This window comes from Tenrec ecaudatus, chromosome 6, assembly GCF_050624435.1.
Source record: "Tenrec ecaudatus isolate mTenEca1 chromosome 6, mTenEca1.hap1, whole genome shotgun sequence".
NCBI classification, from domain to species: domain Eukaryota; kingdom Metazoa; phylum Chordata; class Mammalia; order Afrosoricida; family Tenrecidae; genus Tenrec; species Tenrec ecaudatus.
In genome coordinates, this window is record NC_134535.1 from 29570073 (window position 1) to 29591851 (window position 21779).

Genomic DNA, 21779 nt, shown 5'->3' on the forward strand with positions numbered 1-21779 from the left:
GTGAGCTTATGCAAAACAGAATGAGTCATTGCCTGGTCCTGTACCATCCTGATAACTGTTCCTCTCCTTGAGCCCATTGCTGCAGCCACAGTGTCAATCCGTCACCTTGAGGGCCTTCCTCATGATCACTCTTCCTCCACTAAACATGATATCCTTCTCCAGGGACAGTCTCTAGTGACAAACGTCCAAAGTATGTGAGACACAGTCTTGCTCCCCTCGCCTCCAAGGAGCACGCTGTTGGGACTTCTCTCACGACAGATAGGTTTGTACTGTTAGTGTTCCGTGGGACTTTCACTATTCTTCTTCAGCACACCTCAATTTAAATGCATCTTTCTTTTTCAGTCTTCTTTATTTCATGTCCAACCTTCTAATGGAAAATTCTCTGGATGGGTCAAGCATTGACTGTGGATCCAAGCAACACTAAATCCTGGAGAACATTTTCTCCATTGATCATGATATTGTCTATTGGTCCAGTCGTGAAGAGTTTGTTCTTCTTCTTCTTTTTTTTGAGTTTGTTCTTCTTTACATTGAGTTGCAACCTGTACAGAAGGCGGAAATCTTTATCATCAGGTGCTTCAAGTCCTCCTCACGTTCAGCAAGCAAAGCTGTTTCATCTACATATTGCGATCGCTAACAAGTCTTCCTCCATCCTAATGCCACATCCTTCTCCAAATAAGCCAGCCTTTCTGATTATTTGATCAGCATACAGACTGAATAAGCATGGTGGGACGATACAATCCTGGTGCAGACTTTTACTGATTTTAAACTGTGCCGTTATTTCTTGTTCCATTTGAACAATGGCCTCTTGATTCATGTACAAGTTCTACAAGTGCACAATGAAGTGCTCTGGAATTCCCATTAAAACAAGTCACAAGTCACAAAAGCCTATAACAACCTTGAGCATTAGACTGCTAACCGCAGGTCAGTAGTTCAATCCAACCAGCTGATCTCTAGGAGAAAGATGAGGCTGTCTACTCTCACAAAGATGTATAGTTTTGTATATAGGGTCACTATGAATCCAAATGGACTCAAGACAGCTATATAGATAATCCCTTAATATCCTTCAAATCTCTGTTTAAATGCCCCTAAACATATTAATCTTTTCCAGATAATCCTATATAAAGTACTGAACCCTTTATTTAGGTACCCCCTTGCTCTCTTCATCACATCTATCAGCATCTGGCACATTCCCCATTTCCTAATTTATCTGTGTGCTGAATATCTCTCCCAACCAGAATATGAATTCTATAAGGACCAAATATGTTTTCCTGTCTGCTATATCCCCATCACCTGGAACACTCTTTAGCACATAATTGTTGGTGTGGTTAGATGTCGTTGAGTCTGTTCCAAATGGTAGCAACCCTAATACAAAATGAAATGTGTCCACCCCTGTGCCATCTTCTCAGTTGCTGTTACGTATGATCCCCTTGTTGGAGCCATTGTGTCAGCCCATCTCATCAAGGACCTTCTTTTGCTGGCCTTCTACAAGCATGATGTCTTTTTCCAGGGACTGGTCTCTCCTGAAGGAGCCGTCTGCCTGTGATCTTTCCAAGAGTGACCTGTTTATTTTTCTGGTAGAGTATCATATTTTCAATATTTTTCACTAGCTTTATAATTCAAATGCATCAATTCTGATTTGGCTTTCTTTGTTCAATATCCAAATTTTACACGTGTTGTTCCTATCACCGAGGCCATATTTTCCAACTGATATTCCTTCCTCTGTTTCTAACTTTTACCATCCAATCACCAATAATTATCATGCCCTTGATTGCCTGTTTTATCCATTTCAGATTGAAGATGCTGGTAGATGTGGTGGAATTCTTCAATGTCATCACTAGACTCAGGCATTGGTGGGCGAATTTGAATGATAGTTGTGCTAACTGGATTTCATTATATATGTAGAAATAATACCTTATCACACACTGCATTGTACTTCAAGATAGATCTCGAAATATTCTTTTTAATGGTAAATGGGATGTCAGTCCTCTTGAATTGTCATTCCTAGAGTAGTAAGCCATCTGATTGTCTGATTCTAAATGGCCAATAACAGTGTATTTTAGCTCCTAGATTAGGAGCCTGCCATAGTGGTATAGTAGATTACAGGTTATGCTGCTAACCGCAAGGTCAACAGGATAAACCACAAGCTGTTCTGCAGGAGAAAGATGAAGCTTTCTCTCCTGTAAGGGATTTACAGTCTCAGAAGCCCATCAAGGCAGTTCTGCTCTGTCCTATAGGGTCTCTGTGAGTTGGCATCAACTCAACAGCAGGAAGTGAATACATACGATGGCCATATTTATGTTTCCATTTCATCTTTGAGGACTTCCCATTTTCCTAGCTTCGTTCTTCACAATTCCATGTTCCTATTACTGAGCTACTTGCAGATGCATTCTTTTAATTTTGAGTTATGTCCCATCCGCAAATGAAGTTACCCAAGGCTTTATTCTGTCTTTATGGTCAATTCTACATTTGGAAGGCAGCCAGCCCTTTTTTCAGATTTTGAAAGCTTTCTGACCTGAGAGGCTCATCTTTTGGCACTATGTCTGACAGTGTTCTGCTGCTGTTCATAAGGGGTCCAGTGAGTCCATTCAGAAATGGACAACCCATTCTTCTTCCTCTGGAAGCTCCACTGAGACTTACTCACCTTGGGAAACCCTGCAGATATTTGAAAGACTGGTCAGATAGCTATCAGCATGCTAGCAAAGTACAAGCCACCGCAGTGTGACAGATTGACAGACCAGTGGTCAAGCTCATGGGAATCATTCAGTGTATTTTCTGAGTTACCAAATTGGGTGGGTCCTGAGGTTTCCACATTCTTAACTCTTCAACAGATGATAATACCCCGTATTTGGCCCTTAAGGTCATCTATGGTGGTCTCTTCACCTGAATGCCAGTCACTCTTGGCACCTTCCACACCCCCTGGTCTGGGTGCTGAAGCATATGAACATGTCTGCATGTCAAGCAAATCACACACAAATCAGGAGGTGTCAAGAGCTCTCTGATGCCCCCATCAATGACCTCAACCCATGGCATACAAAGTTAGTTACATGTGCCCCTTTTCTGAATGATTTATAGTCTTCCCACTAGTAACTGGGAGGAAGCATGCTCTTCGAATGCTCTGTGGCTTTCCTATAACAACCTGGGAATATGAAATTATTTTCTATTTTGAATATATATGATATATATACATTAACAAAAAAATAAATCCCAAACTCACCACCATCAAGTCAATGCCGACTCATAGTGACCCTGGAGGAACAGAGTGGAACTGCCCCTAGGGATTTTGGAGACTGTAACTCATCACCATGGGAGTAGAAAATCTCATCTTTCTCTCACAGAGCAGCTGGTGGTTTCAAATTGCTGACCTTGCAATTAGCATCCCAACTAGCAACCTATTTCACTGTAAACATCTCTGTACCTACCACCCAGTTTCTACCATTCGCACTTTCTACCACATTGCTATCCACCTGCCTATCCTTCTACGCACCCTCCAGTCTTTTGAACTAAGTGGTATACATCTATAGACTTCCCCATAAATATGTCAGCATCCTTATAGCGTTAACAGTTCATTTAGAGTTGTTTTCTTTTTTGAGGGAAAATTTCCATTAGCACATGCATAGACATGCTTATCTTTGTGTTATCTAAATTCCTAGCAGGATACAGAACATTACCATCACCTCAGGATGTTCTCTGATGTTCCTTCTCAGTGAGTCTCCAGAGGTAACCGGTGCTTTAATTTTTACTTACCACAGATTAAAGTTGCCTGTCCTACAAGTTCATCTCTATCATACTATATGCATTTTTTACCAAGCTTCTTTTACATTAGCAAGGATGAGTGAGCACACAGAGGACACCATGCCATCCCAGAATTTTAGCTGATACCCTAGACATGTCAGAGGGGCAAGCCTATTTAGCCCAGGCCAAAACGATGACCAACTTACCCACAGATCAAGAAAAATAATAAGTATTTGTTGTTTTCATCCCCAATGCTTAGACAAACTCATAAGGGGGCAAAGCTGGCACAAAACAATAGACTTCTATTAAGAAGTATTTATAAAACTGTAAAATAATATTGTTATTCCTGTTCCTTTTAGACAATTTGTGTTACAGGATTAATCCTCTTTCCCTTTTGATTTGAACAACAAAAAAAGTAAAAAGCAGAGATTCTTTGTGGTCATCTTCAGCATCAATGTACTCGTCTTTATCAAACTCTTCTCCAAATGTTGACTTGCATCTGCGCAACACCCCCCCCGCCAGTTCTCTGTTCCAGATTTATTACTCATTTCTCTATTATTGCTTCTGTATTCTTATAAACTGTCTCAGATGATTTTTGGAATGAGATTAGATATATGCATATAAAACTAATATAATCATTTATGAATATAATGCTTGAGTCATAAAACGAATAGCATTGTCATTTGTAATAAAGGTACTAAGATTCATTGTCTGAAGCTCACTGTTTTCAAAAGATGAAAATAAATTGATGAGCTCTGGATTAGAGACCTTCATTATCGTAAACTAAGAAGCAAACAAACAAAACTCTTTTATTTTAATCAAAACTCAAATTTTAGAAAATTGAGGATAGTTCTTGTTTATGTAATTAGCATCAATTTCAATATAAGTGCAAAACAAAACAAAATTTGCTTTCGTTAAGTCTTGAGAAACAGTATTAAAATCATCACTCAGCTTGCAAACATTGTAAATACTCCTCATATTGCTAATCTGAGCTTGAAAGAATTTAACTGCTTCTACTTTTCAAAAATATATAACTTTACCTATATATTTGGAAAATGTTAAGCCATTTAATTGTGATGATCCATTCTTCTTCCAATAAAATTTTTCTTGAAATAAATATTATAAATTTAAAAGACCCAAACAAGGCATAGATCTTTAATTAACCAGAAGTGATCTTTCCAAAATGCCAAGATTGCCCTTTTATGATAACAAATGTGGATCTACTATTTGAAAGTGGAGCAGAATCTCAGACTGGATGGGGAAGACCAGTCAACTGTGAAATAGGTTGTCAAAAATATAAGTCTAAAATATGCTTCAACTGGGAAAAAAAGTAAATCGCAATTGTGTTGGAGAGGCTCCGAAGTTCATTTACCTAGTTGAACAGAATCAGCTAAACCTCACTGCTGATAAAGTTTAAATTCCACAAATAAAAGTTTGCAGCAGTGACAAATCTTCTTCTAGTAATTGGAATCCTTCAACATTGTAAACGTGTAATCTAAGAGTCATTGGGCGACAGGGCATGTTTCCATAATGAGTCATTATTGACCTCATGTATAATACCTGGTAGCCCACATCGTAAAAGACACCAACAGCTAAATGTCAAATCTCCCCTCTTCTTTAGGCCATCTGCTTAGGTGCTCAGAGGACACCACTGACAAAAGAAAGGACCAGAGAAATCCATCAGAGAAGAGCTATTGGCAAAGGGACCAGACACCAGGGCTTTTTGGTTTTGGTTCTGTTTTTCGGACTTCCCTTTCTACCCAGTCCTATTGCCCACCAACCTGGAAAGTCCGAACATTTCGCAATCTAAATTAATGGTGTTTCAAGTCCTGACAACATTTCAGGGAATAGGAAACGGAATCAGATAGTCTCCATAAGATCTGATCCTTTCAGATAATCAGTTGTGTTTAAAGAAAGACAGTCGATGACTTCTGTCAATCAGTGGCTCAGGGTAACAAAGTAGTTTATGGCCAGAGGAGGGTTCATTCATGAATCTCATTTTTGATTCTTGGTTTTATTTTTGTGTTTTTAAAGAAAGAATTCAGGACAATTCCAACCAATGCACTTTTGATCGTAATAACCAGTTTTGATAATGTTCTCTCATTCTTAAATCAGTTTCATGCACTGTTCGTAACCTGTTATCGGATTTACTGCTGATGGGTTCCATTCCAGTGCTACAGAAAGTCCCAGAATAATATAAGACTGACAAAACTTGTCTGTCTGATTTTATATTTGGGAGACAAGGGAAAAAAAAAAAAAAAAAATCAGTTTCAGAGACTCTGAGAGTTACCTCCAACATTGGAGGGAGGATGGAAATCCTAATCAGCCTTGGTGTGGACCAGAGGCTAAACACAGGGTTTTCCCTTTTTTTCCTTACCCTGCACCATCATATCCCAATCCTTAATCTTGTGATCCATGAATGCCAGCTCAAAGCAACCCAAGCAGCGCCAACCCAAGCAAGAAGATAATCGTCATTTCAGCGATTAGAAAAGCTCTTAGATTTCAAAAGCCAATTACACTCCAACCATAGTTGTTCTCTATGGGGGCTGTCCCCTGCCGCCTCCCATCCTTCTCTGTCATGAATGACAAGGCCTCTCTGAAATATTTCCAAACTTCTCATTAGGCTCATTTCAGTAAGTGCCATCATTGAGAAAGAGAAGAAAGTAACTCAAGTGCCAATAACACTGCTTCACCTGCCGAGAAGAAAGGGAAGCCGGTTGATTTGTTTGACCTCATAACACTATCTTCATGGTCAAGCCAGGTCAAAAACCCACTGGAGGGCCTCAGACTCAACTCACTTAATGCGACGAGGCTTGGATTTCCACAATAATGTAAATACCTGTGGTTTGGGAAAATTTACATAACCATCTCTTCCTCCTCCAAAGAATAATAAAAAATAATTCATTGTACTTGTAACACACCTCTCATCACCAGAGCTCACATGCTTAGATTAGCTCCCCACCTACCTAGCATGCTGGGATGTGAAAATTAATTAGCTAATGTCTGTAAAGTGCTTTCAAGATGGAAAGTGCCATATGAATGCTAAGCACCACCTCTGAGAACCAGGAACAGACAGCCTTCTAGAAAACATAATAGATGGGCAGGGGAAGGAATGAATAGCGAGCTTGAAAAAGAAAGGGGACAAAAATAAATAAATGCCATCAGCAGGCAGCACAGACTTCCTGAGTCATCGACTTTGGGGAGACCAAAAGTAACAGAGACATACAAGTAGGTAATCAAACTTAGGGTCAGATCTGGACTAGGACCAGTGGATTACTCATTGGTGTGCTTATGGCAGGTATTTATATAATCAAGTGTTATCAAAAGGTGTGTAATTAGCAAGACACATGAACTACTTACTAAAGACCATAGCCCTCTCTGACAAGAAGAATGAATATCTGTTTTCTACAGTTTTATTGACATGTAACTCATATACTAACAATGCAATGGCTTAAAGCATTGTGTGGTATTATAATGAATTTTAGAATAGTTTTTGTTCTTGTATCCATTATTATTAACTCTCCATTTCCATCCATTCTCCACTCAGATACTATTAATCTAATTACTTTCTCTATAGATTAACTATCCTGAATTTCATATAAAGAAACTCATACAAGAGTCTTTGATAGCAATAACAAAATAAAGCACCAAAGCACAGAAAAACTCCATCCAAAAGAAAGCAAGAAATAGTTAGAAACTAGAACAAGTTAAAAATCTGTTAAAATGGAATGCAAATGGTAAGTAAGAGTTTACTTGTTAACCTAGCAAGCTTTGCAGTGATCCATTTTCCAATGCATTCTGTCTAAGGGCAAGACTATTCACATCCTTGATAAATGGATCAAAGTAATTCATTGAAAACTTAACCCGTGTGGAGACTCTGTAAAAGAACTTGGGGCTTTTACAATTACCCACAGCCTTCTGCAAACTGGGTGCTCATATGTTAAGCTCTAATACAGCCCTGCCCCTCTGATCATGGACTTTATTACTAATAATCCTTTGATCACTGTCTGGTATGTTGGGTGAATGAATATTTTACATTATCATCATCATCACTTTTAATTTTCAAATTCCTTGACCCATATCTTATCTTCCTTTACCTGCATGAACATCATTGGAGACTGTTGTTAATTGATGATGAGTCATCTATTATTCATGACAACCTAATTGCATATCATGATTAGTCACAGTTTTCAAATGAGGATATCAAGGTTGGGGGAAATTCACTTGATTAAGATTATGAGATATTGTAGGAGCTATTACGGCAATAAGGTTCTAAGACTATAAAAGCCACTAAGATCTTAAGATCTGTAAGAGCTGGCAAGCAATGGCAGAGGGGTTTCAGCCTGTCTTTGCACCACACACCCAGCATTCTTTCCATGACAACATATCACTGTACTTTGTACCACTAAATGGCATTGCCTATAGATTTCAAAATATTCCAATGTGTTTAAAAATATTTCAATACTTTGTCCAAACAATTTCATATTTACTAATTTATTCTAAATAGTAACGAAGAATGTACTCAAAGTTCTAGCTAAAGGGATGTCGACTGAGGCACTACTTTTAAAAGTAAGTACACCTTAGATATTCAGGCATCATCATAACAAAATATCTTATCATCGTGAATGAGGGCGGGAGTGTAAAGTGGAAACCCAAAGGCCATTTGTAGGCCACTGGAGATCCCCCTACAGAAGGGTCTCAGGGAGGAGACAAGCCAGTCAGGTTGTGATGTAGTAACGATGAAACATACAACTTTCCTCAAGTTCTCAAATGCTTCCTCCCCCCCACCACTATCATGATCCCAATTCTACCTTGCAAGTCTGGCTAGACCAGAGGATGTACACTGGTAGAGATAGGAACTGGAAACGCAGGAAGTCCAGGGCAGATGATCCCTTCAGGACCAGTGGTGAGAGTGACGATACTGAGAGGGGAGAGGGAGGGTGGGTTGGAAAGGGGGAACCAATTATAAGGATCTACATGTGACCTCCTCCCTGGGGGACAGACAACAGAAAAGTGGGTGAATGGAGACATCGGAAAGGGCAAGATATGACAAAATAATAATTTATAAATTATCAAGGGTTCATGAAGGATAAGGGAAGCAGGGAGGGAGGGGAAAAAATGAGGACCTGATGCCAGGGGCTTAAGTGGAGAGCAAATATTTTGCAAATAATGTGGGCAATGAATGTACAAAAGTGCTTACACAATTGATGTATGTATGGATTGTGTTAGAGTTGTATGAGGCCCTAATAAAACAATTAAAAAAATCAAATAAACATTTTCTTCCCTATATTTAATATTAATTAGTCATTTAAATGTCATAAACATATATTTAATGACACAAAAGTAATTCACTAAATTACTCTGTTATAGTTATGCATATGCATATACATATATATGTGATAGAACAATATCTACAATATTGTACAACCCAATGTGATTATGAAACTGAGAGCAAGCAAGTTGAGGGATTTGGGAAAATAAGGTAGCAGAGTCGGAAGACTCTCTTCATGAAAAGTAGTGATGATTCTTGTCTTCATCTCTTAGACCACGTGGGGTTTTATTCTTTCAGATCTTATCCTATTCCTTGTATAACAAAAATCACAACAGAATTCCCACTATAACCACCAAAGCCTCCTGAAACTATCGCAAGGAGACTAGACTCAGGAAGGCCGACCTCATCTAAAAGGGCTCTCCACAGACAGAGGGAGCATTTGCTCCCAAAGCTCCTTTCCTCCCTTTCATCTGCTGCCAATTAACAACTGCGTGTGAAGATGTCATTTCCTCTGTTTAGATAGCAGTCCATGGAAACACCTATCACCAATCATCTTTAACTGCTGTCAAGTTGTTCCCTGTCTCATAATGACCTCATATACAAGCAGACAAAATGCTGCCGAGTCTTGTATCATCCCCATCCTTAGTTGCACATAACTATTGTGGTCCACAGGACACTCATTGATGGATTTTCAGAAGTAGACCTCTAGGACTTTTGCCTATTCCACAGTAGGCTAGAGGCCCTGTTGAAACCTGGTCGGCACCATAGAAACATGCAGGGCTACCTTGGTAGGTGAGTGGTAGCTATGTGTATAATGCCCTAGCTGAAACCTAACCCGAGTCTCCTGCAGGAAAGGTTAGGATTCTACCATGAACCACCCCAAATCGTTGCTCCTTGTATTCCTATGTCAATGTCTTCGGTATGCATCACTGATTCTTTATAGAGCTCAACAACAGACTCTGGAAATGCCCTAGTGTCTGCCGCCACCAAGAGTGTACTAAGACGAAGCCTGTGCCATTCAGAAAACTACAGGCAGAACCAGGGATGGTGAGTTTAAGACACAAGAAAAAACAATATGAGCTATCAGGAAAAGATTGCCAGATGGAGACACCAAATTTTACAGAAAAGTATCTCTGAAACCTTGTAAGATAGAGAACCAAAAATTTTTAGAGTTAGCACAGTGTTTGGACTATTCCAAAATAGTCCCATAGGATTTCCCTAATTCCCTGAATACGATGCAGTATCATGCCCTGATTGCGTATGTTGCATAGCAAGAAGTACAAGTATTCTGCAGTTGTTGAAATTACTAATCAGTTGATTTTGAGTCAATCAAAAGGGAGATTTTCTGGGTTGGCTCAATCTAGTCATATTTACCCTTTAAAAGCATGGCCTTTTCTTGAACTGGTAATAGGAAAAGACAGCACAGAGACTTGAAACATAAGAAATTGACTTGTTGCTGCTGACGTAGGAAAAATGGCGGTGAGCAGAGGAGAAATATGATGGGCAGTCTCCACAAGGAACCAGGAACCTCTGTCCTGCAACCACAGGGAATGAATTTGTCCTACAAGCTAAATTACCTGGAAAGTAAATTCTCCCTTACAACCTTCAGATAAGCACAACACAACCAACACCTCAATTTTGGTTTTATAGGACAAGAGCCCCATGCTTGTCTGTCAGTTTGTCCTACTGCAGTGACTTGTATGAAGCTATGAACCTGGAAGCTAGGCCACCAGTATCACAAATACCACCGCATTCAACCATGATCAATTGAAATATTTCATAAAACGACGCAGCTCTGGGAGTGTTCACTGATACATGCCAAGAAATTTGGAAGCCCTCTTCCAGGTTTTTCTTCCTAGCCCACAGTAGGTCTAGAGTCTGTTGAAACCTGTTCAGCACCATAAAAACATGTGTGGCGATGATGATGGGTGAATGGTGAAGGCATGTAGTGCACTGCCTGGAACCTAATTTGAATATCCTACATAAATATGAGAAGAGGTTCATATATGTGCCCATCCAACAGAAGATGATTCTACAGACTTTATGCATGTTTTCAGGAGAGACCAATCCCAGGAGAAGGACATCATGCTTAGTAAAGTAGAGGGTCAGTAAAAAAGAGGCGCACGGAACAAGATAGACTTAGTAGCTACAACAAAGGGCTCCAACCTAACAACAATTGCGAGGGTGGCAAGACGGAGCTGTGTTTCATTCGGTTGCACATGGGGTCAGTTAGTGTAGGGCTGACCGAGGGCACTAACAGCAACAATAAGCCAAGCCTAGGTGAGCCTTTCAGGTCTGCAGACCCATTTACCTGTAAGATAATAATGGATACTGTTTTAAGCAAGGACACTCGTGGCCAGTTGTTATGCACCAATAGAAAACTAATATGGTTAGAAAATGTTATAGAAACGATTTTGTTTATTCTTCCCAATTTATCCATAAGGAATCTGAACCCAGAGAAGTTGAGGGACTTAGGGGAAATTGAAACAAAGTTGAAACAAGAATACAGGCCACCTGGGTCCACAGACCAGAGTTCCCTCCCCATCCCGCTTCCTAGCTCACAGTGGTCTTCCCAGGCTCATGTCACCTAGTTTGGTTTAGAATATAAAAGGGAAGACCAGACTGTCACTTGAGGTTGCTTCCACCACTGCGATTCTAATGTATTTCTTGATTTCTAAAAAATGAACCAAAATTGATATTGAACGCAAGACACTTCTCTAATTTAAAAACAATCAATAATATTTCTAACTTTCATCAGAGATTTAATATGCTGGCAATACCACGCAATCCACTGCATTCTCCAGTAAATGACAATTTCAGTTTTCAATTCAGTGAAGTTCAGCAAATTTTACCCTATTCAAATTCCCTAGGAGGTTATACTTGGAGGAATTTTTCAAGGCAGGGTTGTACAATTTTCCTAACTGAAGCAACTTAAATTTTTGAACAAAATATAAAGAAAGTTATGGTATTTTTATGAAGTAAAACCTTCTTAAAAGTCATCTATATCTTCACATTATTTTTGTGATAGAATGTCAAATACTGCCACATGTATTTAATTATAGTAACATATTTGGAAGGGAATGCCATAAATTGGATTTCTAATAATTGTCAAGACTAAAATATCCATTAGTGCATGTCCCTAATGAGAGTAATACAATTCATGACTGTGTGAGGGATAACTGGAAAATTGGATAAAAGCAAGTAATTCGGAAGGTTTGCTCACCTCCTAAACATGATTCAATTCTGGCATACCAACAATACCCACTAAATTACCATTTGTTTGAGAAACCCATTTGGCAACAACTTACTTTCTCCTTGGATGATCCTGGGATTTTGGTGGTGGTGGTTGGGGGGTGGATTGCCTCATCTTGCAACTTCTTTTAACTGAAGACTCCCTGCATCCTTTTTGGAGATGGTGCTGAGTGGTGATTGATGGCCTTTCTTATTTACTTGCCCCACTCTTGCTTTCAAGGAAGCCTCTGAAGGAAGCAAAAACCCCAAATCAAACACTGCCATTGAGACAATTCTAGTGCGCTATAAAGGATTTCTAAGGCTGTAAATCTTACAAGAGCAGAGAGCCTCTTTTTTCCCCCTTGGAGAAGCTGCTGGGTTTGAATCAGCAGCCACGTAGTTGACAGTCCAGCACTACTAGGGCTACCCAAGAAGAGTCAGGACCTTGAAAATGCATGTTCATGTGCAATTCGGTACTCTTCCATCTCTTCCTAATTGTTATGAACAGAAAACCACCCTGGTACTCACTTGATTGCATACTTTTTCTTGTCTTGCGAATACTTCAGGTTCCAAATTTGGAGCTATTTCAGGTTTTTACCGCAGGACATCGCTGTCCAATATTCCTCTTTGTGATGGAAAGACATGTTCTCTTCACTATGGGTGGTATCCATGGATGGCACAAACAGTTAAGCACTTGACAATTAACCAGAGGATGGCAGTTCAAACACACTCAAGAGTTCGTCTAAAGACAGGCCTGTTCATCTGTTACCAAAAGAGCACAGCTTTGAAACCCCTGTTTTTGGTACTGGGTATGGCAGCTATGGGTCAGAATTGACACAGCGGTGCCTAAGAACAGCTGATGCCTAAGATGCCAACGGTGCCAATTGATGCCAACGGTGCCTAAGAACGGTGGATGTCACAGCAGTTTTGCTCAGGTTGAGTTGGGCCTCATCGACGAATGGCAGTCCTGAAGGCTGTGCTTCCTCTGAGTCACGGTGGTTCACTCCACTGTCAGAAGGCAGCTCTTCCTCTGCTATCATTGGAGGACCTTCTGGCACGTGGGGTTCATTTCCTGGCACCATCTCTGACAACACTCTGAGGTTTTCAGGATCAGACAGGGTTTCAGAGTCATCCCCAGGGTTTTACTGGCTCATTCCTCTGAAGTGGACAGCCTGTTCTTTCTTTGCAATCTGCTCTTAGTCCATAAGCTCTGCTGCGTGACCCTGCTGGTATTTGAAATACCAGTGACGTGGCCTTTTGCATCATAGCAACACGTAAGTCAGCACGGTACAGCAAAATGACAGACAAGTGGTGGGGAAAATCCTATGGAGTAGCTCTTTTCTACACGCATGAGGCCACCATGAGTCAGCACAGACTCCACCGTAGCCAACAACAACAAGATCCATAGGTGGCTGTTAAGCGCTTGGAATGTGGCTAATATTACTTAAGAACTCAATTTTATTTTTATTTTCCTTTAATTAATTTACATTTAAATAGCCACATGTGGCGATTAACTACTGCACTGGGGAGTCACAGAGATTTAGGTCAGCACTGGCAGAAGCTACTTAAGATGCATGGTAGGCAAGGCTGTGAAGAGGGTACTGGCTCCTCTCATGTGTGTTTCCTCAGCAAATCTCATTTATTCTGATGAGCGCCCCTGTACCTGGACTCTCTGGGCATTTGCCAGATGAATGTGGATATCATCATTGTATTCCTTTTATATTCATCATGTCAACAATAATGCTAATTATCTATATTACCTACAGAGTGCCTATCATGCCAGAGATAATCATGGGGCATCTTCTAGGTTTCTAGTTTCTGCAGAAATTGATTGCTTCATTTATCTTACAAGCATTACAATTGAAGCCAAATAATTAAATATATTCCTGTTTAAAGGAGCCCTGGTAGCAATGTCAGGTAAGCATTGGACAGTTCATCACAAGGTCAGTGATTCGAAACCACCAGCCACTCCCAGGGATAAAACGAAGACTGTTTCCTCTGTAAAGCTTTACAATCTCAAAACCCTATATGTGCTTTGCTGTGAGTCAGCATTGACTCCATGGCCGTGGGTGGTGTTTAAATCTTTTACTTGCAGCAAGTGAAATGTATCTATATATTTTATCTCCCAGTATACCCTACTAATACAGATTCAGATCTGTTGTTCTTGTTATATTTCCTTTTATAAAGGTGGAACATACTAGGTATCATATTCCTTTATGTAAAAGACACCTCACTGCTTTATGGCAAGACCTGGCTTTATCCGTTGCTTTCTCCTGGTATCTCAGGTAACAATGAGTCACAAACAATGGTGAGTAGTACAAGATTTTAAAAATTATTTTAATCTGAAAGAGAGCAATGTCTGTAGACATAATGGTCCAACACATTTCCAGAAACAAATATCTTGGTAGCTGTGAGATGGAAAAACTTTCTTTGTAAGAAAGCATATGGGTGGAATGGTGGACAACTAGGTAATAGAGTGGCTGGGAGTCAGTCATAGAGCAGTGTCCCAGGAGATGCATCGTGCTAACCCCAGCCCTTCTTTTTGAGGGGCCTAGACCTGAGGTTTGATGAACAGCAGCAGTCCCACCATGAGCCACCACCACTTTCTGTAGAATTGTTTTCCTATATGGTTCAAGACTTTTCATAACCAGTAAAACATCCTGGTATTTATGACCAAGTGTAACACACTCAAGTTGGTAAAGTACTCTCTTAAAGCTGAAGACTTAATAACCACGCAACGCAGAGATTGGCTGTCACCAGCAGGCAGAGAGCTACGGCACACAAAAACACCAGTTTGTGTGATACAAGCTTGACAGCCTTGCCTACACACAACCAAAGAAAATAGCACGCCAGTGACAGCTACAACAGCAGCAATTTTAAACTCCTCACTGATGAAATGCACTTTGCAGTCATAGCTCTTGCATAAATCGGGATGTCACTTTTTTCATGTTATAATTTTGTGATCCAATGGATCATTGCAAAGACCCTATTGCTGCAAATGAGCTCAGCAATGCAGAGTGTGCACAAATCATTGAGCTATCAGTGACATCAGGGGTGTGGCTGCTGGGGTTATTAACAGATATTTTTTCACCTCGAAGCACAGACTAAAATCAATCATTCTGATAACCATGCATGGCATGAGCTGCCTGTACTTTCATTTCAATCTGATTAATCACATATACACAGACCTTTACCTTAAGGAGCAATTGTTCGCATTTAATCACAAAGAAACATTCAAGCACACCATCAGCCATTGCTAAATTTAACCACAATCAATGCTTCCTGTTTTAACAAATATATTTACGCTAATATGGATTTCCACATAGAAACGCATTGTTTCATTCATTTTACCAACATTAAAATCAAAGCTAAGTAAATGAACCCACTGTGTTGTATGCTATTTATCACCTGCTGCGTCCTGCTTGTGAAGCTTCCATTATACCCAGGCATTCTATTGCACAATTTACCTCGATAATCAAAGTGCAAATAAATTATCAGCATTATGCTTTCTTCAGTAAAGTAGAATGGGCTAGGTATCTCTCAGATTTCATCATGTAACATTCCCTTCTTATCATGATATGATTCTATTTCCCCATCATTTTATCCTGGCTTCAATATTGCAAAGAAATGAATATTGTTGTGGGTACAGGATTTTATTTTCTTCCAAATCTGAACTAGAGTTGGGCCAAAATAGATCTCTGTCATGATCCTCACAACAGTGTCCCCAGGAAACGAAGCATTTCAGAAGGGACATTTGTCATTACTATAAGAACAGAAAGACAGGGTTTTAAGAGGATCTCTTCTCTCAGAAACCAAAGGTGAATTTTCATCAAATGAGTCAAAACTTAAGAGGGTTTTAATGGGTAAATAGAGCATAGACAGAACCTTAGAAGGCAAGAAGAAGGGCAATTCAAGGTACATAGAAAGCTTCCAGACCAAAGGTATAACACAGGTAGGTGGAAAGTTCATTTTCAGAGCTGTAGAAACCTATCCTCTTGGTGGGAAGTGCTCACACAGTCAATGATTCATTATGGTTAACCTCAGAGAGAAGAAAGAATCATCCTCCAGTTGTCTGACCCAAGAACAGATAGTTTCAGCTTTAGAGAGAGGTATAGCCACTGGTCCTGGGACCAAGACTCCCCATGATCATTCAGGTTCTTAAAGATACCGAGAACCATCATGGAAAGTGCTGAGATGCTGCCTTGTGGAGATGAGTCTTCATCTCGCTGAGGATTTCTTTCTTCCTCAACTTAGTTTCTGCTTCATCAACTTGTTCTCAAGCCAAGCTTCTTGGTCTTGAACATTTCCTATCCAACCCCCACACGAGAGTGAATTTCCACTGAGGGTACTAACTCAGTCTATCTGCAACTCCAAGGAAACCCTTTCCACACGACAAATCCCATTCTCCATGTCTACACTCTAGATCTTCATTTCTTCCTATATAAGCACTACCTGAGAAGCCTGGTGGCGTAGCAAGTTAACGGCTGGCTTTGTAACCACCAGGTCAGTTGTTTAAAAGCACTGACTAATCTTCGGAAGAAGGATTAGCCTGTTTGCTCTCAAAGAGATTTATAGTTTTAAAAACGCAATGAGTAGTTCTACTCTGTCCTGTAAGGTTCGTATGAGTCAGAATCAACTTGATGGCCGGGGGTTGATTTCGTTTAAACTCTAGCTTGGTTCCATGATGGAATTGTGCTCCTTTTGTCAAAATGAAGTCCTTGGGTAATGTGAATGGTCAACTGAAACTTGAAGCAGTGAGGGGATTCAGGTGATTTGACAACTAGATCACTGCCTTAGTGAGCCTTTTAAGTATAAAATAAGATCTATTGAAAGATAGTTTATTATTTCAACATGATATCAGAGCACTGCTCTTGCTTGCACAGATAAGCCTTAAAAAAGAGTAATAAATGCTAATTTGTGAATTTCTCCTTGGGCAGCTGCCCAGCTGTCCACCTTAGAGAGAGCCCTGATTACAAGTGCCATTCAACCACAGTATTAGGTCCCAGTGATGCTGAGACCATTACTTGCTGGCAGGTGTGAGCCCACCCCAGGGCACCTCAGAAGAAAGGATAGGCAACATACTTAAGAAAAGGCTAATGAAAATCCTATGATGCGTTCTTCTACCGTAATACACACCGGGGTGCTATGACTCAGAATTAAACCCAGGGCAACTGGTTATGGTCACAATGGGTCATCAGTCAACAAAGTCACTGCCTATGAGGGGGGATTAATGCCTAGAAGAAATTAAATGCACAGGTACATAAATAAAATTAATTCCAAGTGTTGGAAGAGCCATGATGGAAATGATCTGTCCTGGAGGAAAATATGGAGTGCAGCAAACACCTTCCTTGAGGGTGACCAGGGAGTGATATTTAGGTTGATACGTAAGAAGAGAAGCAGTTTGCCACAGGAACATTGTGTTACAGAACTGCCTATCTCTGAGCTGGGGGTGGGTGGGGAGGAGGGGATTGCGTGTGGCGCTTCTCAATAGTGAGCTGAGACCAGGGGAGGTACAAGATGAGGACAAGAAGCAAGCATGCGACAAATCATGGAGAGACTTCTAAGTCATGGTCAAAGAGTCGGGGTTTAAGTCCAAGCTTCTTTTAGTGCCTATTGTCACAAGGTCAGAAGAGTCCTTTGGGGTTCATCCCATCTGTCAGGGAAAAGGTAATTCTTTTCCTTCATATTTGTGCACCAACTTTTGTAAGTCAGCTTGACGAATGTTTGTTTATAATCAGCGAATAAGCTGCTACTTTAATACTGCTACCCTGGAAGAGGCCGCTTCCAGGCATGTTAAAGTAACTGATGTGAATAAAAACAATGATAAAAATACCTCTCGCCTTTAATGCGAACTGCAACTTCTGTTTCCCTGGGCTTTTACTTTTGGTCCCATAAGACCCTTTAAAGCAGAGTGTGTTCTGGTTAAAATGCTAAGAACCCAATCTCGCCGGCCTCTTGTTGTACTGTTTCCAGAAGCCATTTTTGATCAATCTTTTTGAGAACAGCAGCTCGTAGCCGTCACAGCTAAACCAGCCCCAACGCCACGGTGAAGTTGCCCAGTTTTTCACGAAGACTGTTTTCTCGCAGAACCACGAAGATGTGCAATTCTGTACCTGACACATGCACCATGGAGCCCAAGACTCGATAGAAGAAGCTCAGAGATTCTTTTCTGCAATCTACCCTGCTTTCCATCACAGGGCGAGATGAAACTCCATTTCTCTGAGTTCCCCTTTCTAGATGGGTTATTAACATTTAGCCAAGCAGTTTCAGAATCTATGTGTAGGTTCTGCATGTACAACCTCTTTAGTGTGAGATTCCATTTGTCTGTTACTCTCTCTATAAAGAGGCAACAGCTTGTGGTGAAAAGAACTCTAAACTAGCCTGGATTTCATCCTAGTTCTGTAACTAACTTGCTCTGTGACCAAGGAAAAATTGTTTCCTTTTTGAGCATTTTTTAATTTGCAAGATGACCTCAATGGCTCCTGCCAGCTCTACTACTCTCTCAACATAGATTCCATGATAATTCCAGTATGGGTTCCAGAAGGCTAAACCGCTGATACAGGAAGACCTAACAGTTCAAAGGCTCAAGCAAAATGGAAGTGCATGCCCTTCATGCAAAACTGTTCAGGACAGGGGGTCTAAGTCTTTCTAGATGCAGGGAATGAGTTTAGAGACACTTGGCTTCCAAAATCAATCTGCAAGTTACTTTCCAACACATCAAAAGGGGACAAGTTGAAGGCCAAGGGCAGAGAATTCCTGTCATGGAAATGAAGACTTGATTGTACACATCCCCATGCATGCCATTGATAGAACTTAAAGTCATAGAGAGCTGCAAGAGAGGCTAGAAAATGCCGTATCTTAGTTCCAAGCTGGATCCAGACAGAAACCCATTAGTAGGAAGAGGGGAAGAAGGATTTAATTGGACAAATGGTAATCTCTGCTACATATTTAACATCTGTAGGATGCTTCAAATTCTACAAAGCTTGTTATCATCGTTAGAGTCAACAAAGGCAAAAACTAAGTCTTCAAGAGATTAAGGACAGTATATGACATCTCACCATTAAGATTGGAGATAAACGCCAATTTCAGGGCTGCTGGTCATTGCTTTTTTCCTATTTGCATGACAAATAACTATTATGTGCATAGCAAATAATCATTATCATAAATCTACATTAATATGATAGAGCTTGAACATAACAGCATTATTATAAAAAGCGATGGGAGTCACTAAAGCAGGATACCAACACACACATGGTCTCCAGATGTTCAGAGGTTACTAAATAATACTAGGGGTGGGGCGGTAGAGCAGGCAGGAATGCCCTTGAGCAGTAAAAATAGTTAACAAGCTTGGGTGCTATCTGAAAGGCATGAGGTTCAAGTCCATTGAGATGTTCCTTGGGAGAAAGAGTTGTTGATCTACTTCTGCAATATTAGCCATTAAAAATCCAATAGAGCACAGTTCCACACAGTTCTGACACACATGGGGTTGCCATGAGTCACAGTCAACTCAATAGCAACAGGTTAAGATAAAGTAGGAGGCTGTGTGATTCCATAGTAGAATTCGTGCCTTCCATGCATAGACCCAAGTTCTATTCCTACCCTTCGCACTTCATGCCCAATCACTATCCATCTGTAAGCTGTGGCTTGCACATTGCTATGATGCTAAATGGAGTCCGGTGGGGCTTCCAAATGCCTGATCTACAAACAATTACAGGGATGGCACAGAATTGGGCATTTTTCCATTGTGCATGGAGTTACCATGAATCAGGGAATAATGTCTCCAGAAGCTAAATAACCAAGAAATGAACAAACCAACGATGAAGATAATCTGGAGGTAATTTAAGAAGTGGAATTTGATAAAGAATTCCCAATAAACAACTGAGATTTGCAATAGAGATGTTTACTCATTTCTCTCTCCAGAGGTAAAGGTGAATCTCTAAAGAAGCTTAAAAGGCAAAATATATTTTCAAATACACTAGGAAGAAAGGACTGGTGATCTATTTCCAAATAACCAGCCACTGAAATCCCTATGGAGCACAATTTTATGCTGACATAGGTGGATTTACCATTACAACTGGTTTTAGCCCTTTGGTAAGTCAGCCTCTTTTTTGCCTCTTCTTATTTAAATGTATATACATATACTGTAAATTAGGTGGCAGTTTGCATTTCAGATCATGAATATTGCACTCAATCATTGAAATCACTCATCAAACCCTCTAATAGTCTACCCCCATCTGCTCCCAAGCTCCCCCCACCCCACTATGGACCCTCATCTGCCATTTCCCCTTTTGCAGTCAAGAATGCTAACAGCATCCTCACAGAGTTGTTATCGACATTAAAGTCACTGTTGGCGAGACACATAGCAGTTGTTGGAGGGAAAAGAAAGACGAGCTACGGGAGGGCTTAGAAACGTTCACGGAGAAATTCTATGATCTTCTCATGGGCCCCTAAGAGTCAGAACCAGCCCCAAGGCATGGAGCCACCACCATAACTATAAAGAGACCAGAAGCATCCTTCCCCATTCCACTCACCACACACGCTGCTGCAACGTCTTTATTCCTGATATGAAACTCCTACTGGAAACTCTCAATCGTCCAGTCTCCCGTCTTTTGTAGAAAGAGTCCAACCATCTCTAAACACAACTTTGAAAAAATCTGCCCAGGTTCTTCCTTCTTTTAGCCACATTTCTTTGAACATAAAAACATCTCTAAAGAATGCATTAATGTCCACTTATTCCTAGTTTCAGTCTTCAAACAGGACGGAGAGAGCCATATTCCAGGACACCTTTTCCTTATTCTACTCACATTAATAGAATTTTGTAGTTTAAAAGTAAAGCTCCCTTATCAAATCTTTTCAAAATTGGTCACTTTGGAGCGGGAGGATAGTTTAATGGATCAACCAGATCTACAGAGGAAAAGTTGTGACGGGTCTCAGAACTGAGCCATCCTTCACGAAGCAGTCAAGATGAACTCTCAAGAAAGGGACATTGGTAAAGCCCACCAAGGCAGCTATAATGCGCCGGGTGTGGCAAGGTAATTTATTACTTCATACAGCAGTTAATCCAGCTCCACCTGGGCCCTTTCTGAGACGGGGAGGAGAGTTTATCAATGGATACGATTTTTCATGGATAACTTTTAAGAATTATGCCGCCAGACATCTTATTCTGACAGAGCTCTCTGCTAACTATCCTGGACTTTCCCCCTAATTTGTTTTTATTCCCAGCACTCGAGGGCGTTGGAGAGTCGGCATTGACTACCTTTGGTCATCATTTAAGAGAACCTGGGAATTCTACCAATGCTAGAACCAGGGCCTTTTAAACTATCTATTATAACCAACTTATTTTAGCAATTCTGAGTACCATTTTACTTTTATACCCAAGTCCGTCATCACGGCTTATATTTACTGGGCACTTGCGTGTTTACAGCTTTGAATTCGGCAGATAATAGCCACAGAAGAGAGGATTTTTACAATCTAGAGAACAGAATCTGAATCTACCTCCAAAGCTAATAGCATTACAGAAATGCGCTTTCTCTCATGCTAATTT

The 21779-nt window shown here is 40.4% G+C and overlaps 1 non-coding gene across 1 annotated transcript; it reads left to right on the forward strand.

Moving 5' to 3' along the window:
• Window positions 1–5851: 5851 nt before the first annotated feature.
• Window positions 5852–5977, forward strand: LOC142452242 (small nucleolar RNA SNORA54). Its single transcript, XR_012785265.1, has one exon. It is a non-coding gene; the product is annotated as a small nucleolar RNA SNORA54 (small nucleolar RNA).
• The last annotated feature ends 15802 nt before the right edge of the window (window positions 5978–21779 follow it).